Here is a 6,385-nt window from a genome sequence, read left to right as displayed (position 1 = left end):
ATGAATTAATGATTGTTGGCCTAAAAGTGGTCAAATTTAAGTATATTGAGTACATCTAAATACATTGGAATAAGCCTGTGAAATACCCAATGTGTGTATGCTTTTTAACTATCAGATATAAACCCCATAGGTAACCAAAATCCAGGATGAGACATAAACTATGACGGGGACATCGCCTCAGTGTTCCCAATGTTAGCTTCATACTGTGAAAATATTCAAATTCCAAAGTTTACACCATTTTATCTCCGCTAGGAGGATCATGCGATAGGTTGCGTGTGCCTCCGTGAGTGAGTGAGTGAGTGAGTGAGTGTGCACCTCTGAGTCTGTCCGCGGCGTATCTCGCATTCTGCTGAAGCAAACTGTACAATATTTTGGGTGCATGCTCAAGGACCTCTTGTGGTTGCGGTGACTCACACATTCTCAAAACACCTTTTATAGCCTTTTCTATACTGCCATTGACTGCCTGCAGACTCACTACTCTTAACTGGCCACTTGGCCTGCAGGGGCCGCCAACCATAACCCAGCTGAGTGCATCGCCGACCCCAGCCGCTGCTCTGCACCCACAGTGGGGAGGATGGCAGTTAATAGTGTGTTTGGCTAACCGCTAACAGAGCTACCACGCGACTTAGCTGCTAAGCGGGCAGACACCTCGCTAAGTGTAATTTAGTTTTTGGCAAGATTGCATGACGAGTCTTATCTTATACTTTGAGCCTATTACATTGCCGCTTGTTTTTACGTTTGTAGTCATTCAATCACACAATACAGCAGTGGTCATGGCAGACCCACCTGGCGGAGATCTGCACTCGACTGAGTGCACCTATCTGCTTGCTGGTGCTTATAAATCAGAGTATTCTGTCACCACAGCCACCATTTCAAGCTTTTTAATTAGTATATTTAAGTTGGTCTCATGTTTTGGTCTCATAATTTCTTCCATAAAATGAAAACATGGTGGTAGGGCCTACAACATGTAAACACTTCTACTTGGGCCATTGAAAGATGTGCTGGTACTTAATATAATTACATATCAGTACATATATGGTGTGGGTATTCACGCCAAACAATATGAGCTTTGTACTATTTTAATGACACTATATCAAGCTGCTGCCCACCTACAGGTTCCATTGTCATTGTTCAGTGTCTCTCTCTCTCTCTCTCTCTCTCTCTCTCTCTCTCTCTCTCTCTCTCTCTCTCTCTCCCTCTCTCTCTTCTGTATCGTGATGCTGAGCTGTAGAAACCAGGTGTGTGAGCCCACGGTTTAGCTCTCTGCTGTTTGTACACTGGCTAGGCAGTTAAATTTAGCCATGGATAAAAAGGGAATTACTGTAGAAGCTCTGGAGCTGAAGATGGCAGACGCAATATGACCGGCAAAACACAGAGGACTGTCGAATCGCACTCGCTTTAGTTTCCTTGGTAACCTGAGGGACATTAGCAACAGTGAGTGCAGAATACTTCCGTGGCATATAGCATTGGCAAGGTCAGGAAAGCAACCTTTTAATTTTTATGAGCTAAATATGCCGGTGATTCATCTGTTGAGTTACATAAGATAAAAGAAGGGGTAGAGGGGGAAAGAATGCAGAGATGTGGATTCAGCGTTCTGTAGCGGTGAGATCATCCGGCAGCCGAAGACATGAACTCTAGGTGAACTTTTATTTGTCTCCATCTGTGGTGCTCAGGGCACAGAGCTGAGGCGTTTCTGCTTTGCACCTGTCAATCAGACGCTCAAGTGTGCTTTTTAATTCCTGCTGTTTATGCTGGAGTCTTTTCTTTTGTGTGTATTCAATGATACGCCACGCTGCAGTCTTTAACATGTTGGGACTGTCTTCACAGAGCGTTACAGGACATTTATTAACATGCATATTCAGTATGTTCATTCAACTGTCAGGTGTAATTTCTGAAATAGCAATGAAAGAGGAAATCCAGCCCCTAAGCATCCCCTGCTTTACGGTCTATTTGACTCTAAATGGACCATCATTTACTAAATGAACATCACGCTGTATTGAAGAAGACTTGAAAGTAGAGATTGAGACATAAACTCTACAATTTTACAATGTTTACTGAGGGAATAAATAAAGTAGTCATTTTCTCATAGACTTCTTTACAAACAGAGAGTCTCCCCCTGCTGACCATTAGAGAGAATGCAAGTTCAAGGCCCTTCACACCAACAGTTTTGTCAGTGCTTCGGTTAAGTGTACATCATCAAGACATGAGGATCATGAGGCGCTTCATCTTTTTGAGGTTGTTTCTGGGAAAGAAACGTTGTTTGTAAAAGGTGAACACAACGGTTCATTTTAGTTCTGCAGGGAGGGACGCTGCTGTTTCAATATTACGGTGTGTGTGTGTGTGTGTGTGTGTGTGTGTGTGTGTGTGTGTGTGTGTGTGTGTGTGTGTGTGTGTGTGTGTTTGGGTGCGCTGTGTATATCGCAGAAGGATTTTTTGAAGTGACCTATCACTTTAAGAGTGTCAGAGCTTCTCAAACGGCTCCTCATCTTTTTTCTCTCTCACAACATCGTTCTTTGGCCATGCATGGCTTGTTGCCGAGGTAACCGGCCTGAGACTGGTTTAGCATTTCCAGCAGTGCCTGGTGAATCAACTCATGCTGACATGCAACTGACAACAACATGCTGCATGACTGGCTCAGGTATTTTATCCTCCACCCCAAAAAGAGTTATAGTTACTGTGTTTCTCCAGCAGAGGACACTGTGTGTGTGTGTGTGTGTGTGTGTGTGTGTGTGTGTGTGTGTGTGTGTGTGTGTGTGTGTGTGTGTGTGTGCGTGTGTGTGTGTGTGTGTGTGTGTGTGTGCGTGCGTGTGTGTGGATATTTCTGCATGCACTTGAGTCATATCACCCCACATGGCTGTCAAGCATGTCATTCTATTGTTTTTCATTCTCTAGCGAGCAATTGTTTTTTGTTGCACAGACATCTGCCATTGACTATATTTAGATGCACATGTTTCATAGTTACTCTGACAAGTAAGAGGATGCAATCAGCTCGTTTAAATGCACCGCAGCAGCAGCAGCATTAGCATTAACATTAACATTAGCAGCCGCAGCAGCAGCATTAGCAGCATCATTAGCATCAGCAGCAGCATTAGCAGCAGTATTAGCAGCAGCAGCACTAGCATCAGCAGTAGCAGCAGCATTAGCATCAGCAGCAGGAGCAGCAGCAGTATTAGCAGCAGCAGCAGCAGCAGCAGCAGCAGCAGCATTAGCATCATCATCAGCAGCAGCAGCAGCAGCAGTATTAGCATCAGCAGCAGCAGCAGCAGCACACTTTCCTGTCACCTGCTTCCTCTCCTTCTTTTCTGATCGACCAGATCATTATCGAGCGGCCTCCCCACCGACTGAAAGCACATCAGTCAATTCCTGCCCGTCTGCATCTGCGTTTGTATTGCTCCCCTGGTATTCTCACCATTTACAGGTAATCCGTCTGTCGGAAACTAATGCTTTTAAAAGAACAAACAAACGGTTCCGTGGACGAGTCTGTTGCCGCCGGAGGTACAGACTGGAAATACTCAGCCCTCCATTAATTATGCTAGTGATGAAACACTTTGCACACTCAAACTGCACTATTCATATTTACTGTAATCAAAGTGACATAAATCACAGTATCGTAAGTACCACGGTAACTCCAGGAGGACTTTCACTTCTACACATCATTGCAACACATACAACCAGAGGCGACAGGGATAAAAAAAAAGGGTTCCATTTTTGTTTTGATGAAATATTTACAGCCACATGGAATCATTCGGTTCCCTTCCTCGACGTGAACCTGATCAATATGCATTGTCACTCATTGTGCCCAGCTGGGGACTCACTCAGCCCTGCATGGCAGCAGGGCCGGGTGTGATGCAACATCTTGCAATAAACAATGTGCTGTAAGAGCATGCAACACAGCTCGGCCAGCGGCGCAAGTGAAACCTGGGCCTGGTGGGAAACCAAACATGCACACACATGCGAAACCCAGACTTATAGCATACAAAGAAGGGGATTTTTTTATAATTTTTTCGTCCTCAATGCCCTTGCTCATTCCTCAGCCGGCTGCTTCCCGCCTGCCTGCTTTGTCGGACTTGATGGCGGGGCCCGAGGGTCACCGTTATGAGACGACCTGCCTCATCGATCACCTGTCACAGGTATGGATTAGAGGAGAGATCAATGGGACAGCCTTCCAGTCTGAAGTGTAGCAAGGGGAAAGCATGCGACTGCTTGATAATGGTCAGACCCCTGAGGTGCAGCGGCCTGTTTGATCTGTGTGTGTGTGTGTGTATGTGTGTGTGTGTGAGTACTCCCTTCGCTGCCTCTTAAATCAGGGTATTATCAGTCACCGGGCCTCTTAAAGCTCTGTTGTCCTTTTCCCAAACTGTCTGAGCATCTGCCACAGTTACCTGCTACACAGCACAAACCTGCTTTATTTATTCAACACGGCAGCAGATTTATAGACTCAAAGAATCAGTGGCTGCAGTAACCTATTGAGAGGCTCCGGGGCAAAGATTGGCTGTTAGGTACTGATCTCCCCAGACACTAATATAGTTTAGTGCATGATCTGAGCACAAAGTAAACTGGGAAAATAATGAATGTAATAAAACCATATTTTCACACATGACCGTCTTTGCAAATTACTAAAATGCAAGCCCATTTTTGCCAACTTAATTTTTTCAAATACACACATTATTTGAAGCCCACAGGTGTGCAACCAATGATATGCACACTGGCGTTGCATTCGGGAGCATTGTTACCCACAGAACAAGTATTTACACGTTAGACGTTTAGAGTTTCACTTCCCCAATGAAAGACTTGCCCATCTGGCTCCACGTGGTGCTGAAAGAACAGCTCCCAGAGATCCACACAGAAAAGCAAAGCAGTAATATGGAACATATTTTGAATTATAAAGATTTTTCTACTTTTTATTTTCAGTTTATTTTATTAGTTTTATGTGAGGCGATTCAGAGATACATCTGTATTTCAGAGGAGAGTCAGTGTCCCATGGGCTAACTGCTCAGTCAAAGGCTTTTCCATTCCAGTAAATATACAGGTCCATATTATCAGACCATCCTGTTTGGCGTAAAGGCCTCAAAAGTTAAAAGAAAAAACAGAAATCAAGCCTCTGGAGAGTATTGACACACACATCGAACCACAAGACACGACTAAAGTTGCTTGGGCGACACCCCATTCGTCAGTTTGTTGCATAACTAGCCCATAATTGCTAAAGTTAGACCAAATCTCCAAACTTTTATTGGGGGGGGTCTTGAGCAGCAGCACCTCAGAGCGCCTGAGCGCGGCCCTGTCACCACACACCTGTCTCCCCAAAATGGTTGAACCCACGAACTCCATTTCCAAACAAGCCGTTTCCATCACAGCTATGCCACGAAGTCGAACTGTTTTGCATAATCGATATGGACCCAGTGTGTATGGCCAGTGAGTGGAAGCAACATTAATTTACACCCTCATACGCCAAGGAGAGGGGAGGAAAAACTCGGTGTATGAAAAACTGTCTCTAGGACCCAGTGTTCCTGCTCCTCAGCCTTTGTAGTTTTTGTGTGCGTGCGTGCGTGCGTGTGTGTGTGCGTGTGTGTGTGTGTGTGTGTGTGTGCGTGTGTGTGTGTGTGTGTGTGTGTGTGTGTGTGTGTATGTGTGGAGATGAGGGAGACTGAGATGTGCTTCTTGCTTATCACGAATCACATCGAGCTTTTCACCAGCTGAGGGGAATGCTGAACAGGGCAATTTGACGCCGGGATCAGCTCCCACAACTGCTGCTTTCTCATTTTAAAAAAAGAAAAAGAAAAAAGGGAAAGAAAGGAGCTTTCATTTAATTTTCTTGTCCATCTCATTGATATCATTTTTGTGTTTTGTTGCTTAATTTTTTGGACACTATGCGAGCCAGTGCATTTCGGCTGCATTCCTGCTGCTGGCCGGGACTATGATTTATCAGCTCGCAGCTTTGTTCTCATGACACACTTGCACTCATTCAGTCTCACCAGAGCAGCAGAGCGCGGTGATTTCTCTTTAACTTTCTTGCATCTTCGACGATTCCGGCTGCAGCAGGTACTTTCTGCACTTGAGGTGAGTCTGTTTTTATTGTTTTGTTAAAAAAAATATACCTCCCCCTAATCAGACACAAAGGAAAACGATTTTTGTGTTTATTATTTATCACGCGGGGAGATGCTAGAAAATGTGGCAACGCAGCTTGATCCCACAATTGTATTATTGGTCATTTTCTGTATTTCATTAATTTTTTTTTTCGTATTATTTTTTTTAGTATCGTCTAAATTGGTGGACTGACTTGATCCTGTATTTTTGGACACAGTAATGTTCACCGAGTGGAGGCGTGGGACGTGAATACTAATTGCTGCCAGTTGCTGCTGCTTTTTCTTCTTCGTCTATTTTATTT

Source organism: Taurulus bubalis (assembly GCF_910589615.1).
Source record: "Taurulus bubalis genome assembly, chromosome: 13".
Taxonomy (NCBI): domain Eukaryota; kingdom Metazoa; phylum Chordata; class Actinopteri; order Perciformes; family Cottidae; genus Taurulus; species Taurulus bubalis.
The sequence above is the reverse complement of the archived record's forward strand: the minus strand, read 5'-3'. Positions refer to the sequence as shown.